This window comes from Manis pentadactyla, chromosome 3 (assembly GCF_030020395.1).
Source record: "Manis pentadactyla isolate mManPen7 chromosome 3, mManPen7.hap1, whole genome shotgun sequence".
Taxonomy (NCBI): domain Eukaryota; kingdom Metazoa; phylum Chordata; class Mammalia; order Pholidota; family Manidae; genus Manis; species Manis pentadactyla.
This window is the reverse complement of record NC_080021.1, coordinates 48,322,500-48,324,245: the sequence shown is the minus strand read 5'-3', so window position 1 is coordinate 48,324,245 and position 1,746 is coordinate 48,322,500.

Here is a 1,746-nt window from a genome sequence, read left to right as displayed (position 1 = left end):
CATCATGTTGAAAGACTCAATATTGTTAAGATATTACATCTTCCCAAATTGATTTAGAGATCAGTGCGATCTCCCTCAAATTCACATCAGGACTATTTTGTAGGTATTAAGTTTATTAAAATTTATATGGAAATACCAAGAATTTAGAACACTCAGTACATGTAGAAAAAAGAAGAAGTCTGGACACTTACACTGCCTGAGTTAAATACTCATAGAACTACATTACTAAAGATGGCATGGTATTGTCATAAGAACAATCATATAGATCAATGGAACAGATAAAATTCCAAAAACAGATTCACACATACATTAATTATCTTCAGACAAACTTGGCAAGATCATTCAATGGGAATAGAATAATCTACTCAATAATCAGTGCTGGGACAATTTGATATCTATATGGAAAAAAGTGTATTTGACAACAAAAAAATTATGAAACATGGACGTGAACATAAGAACCAAAGCTATAAAATTTCTAAAAGAAAACTTAAGAGAAACTCTCTATGCCTCTGGGATACCCAGTGATTTCCTTATAGGGTAGAAAAAGCATGAATCATAAAAGAAAAAAATTGACAAATTCTACTTCATAATAATTAAAAGATTCTGCTCTTTAAAAGATACTCTTAAGAAAATAAAAAAGCCACAAACTAGGAAAAATATTTTCAAAACATTCTGATAAAGAACTTATGTACAGAATTTATAAGGAAATTTTACAACTCAATAATAATTAGACAATCAGCTCCAAATATGGGTACAACCTTTGAACCAAAACTTTATCAGAGAAGATATGTGAACAGTGACAAGTACATAAAAAGATGCTTAACATCATTTGTCATTAGGAAAATACAACTTAAAACCATAATCAGATATCAATAAAAATACTATAGAGGACTTAAAATTTAAAATAAAAAATGAATATACCAAGGGTCAGTGAGGTTGTAGGGCAGCTGGCCCTCTTGAATATTGCTGGGGAGATGCAAAATGATACAGCCACTTTAGAAAACAGTTGGATAGTTTTTCACTAAATCAAACACGCACATAAAATCTAGCAATTCTGTTCTAGATATATACCCCCAAATAAATGAATGCACACAAAGACCTGTAGTAAAGTGTTCATCACACTTTCACTCATAATAACCAAATACTGAAAACAACCCAGGTATCCAGCAACTGGTGAATGGTTAACAAGTTGTGGTGTAATGGACTACCACTCAGAAAAAAGTATGTACTTACATATGACACAATGTGGGTGGATATTGAAATCATTATGCTAAGTGAAAGAAGCAAGTCACAAAAGATTTCATACTGTATGATTCCCTGTATATAAAATTTTTTAAACAGGAAAACAATAAAGATAGAAGAGACCCTGCTTCATGAAGAAGTACTATCTCAACTATACTGGGCTTTTGCCCAGAACCTCTTGTGAATATTTTTGATGTGGGAAGCATGGGCCACTTACTTGATTCTGAGCACTCAGGGTTTCTCCATTCGAGGATGGGGATGCTGTCTAATAATTTACTACTCTCTTTTAATGATGTGTACTTTTTTCTTTGAGCCCAAGAATGTCCAGGACTGTTTTTAAGTCATCCTTCACTCTATGATGAGAAATATTGGCATGGTAGATGGGTCATTTCATAGATGTGGACGTGGGCTTATGAATGAGAGTCAGTGGGTGTCTGCCAGGCCTTCTATAGGAATCATGATTTGCAGATCCTGACCTCCCTCCTTTTTCCCTTTCTTCTCATT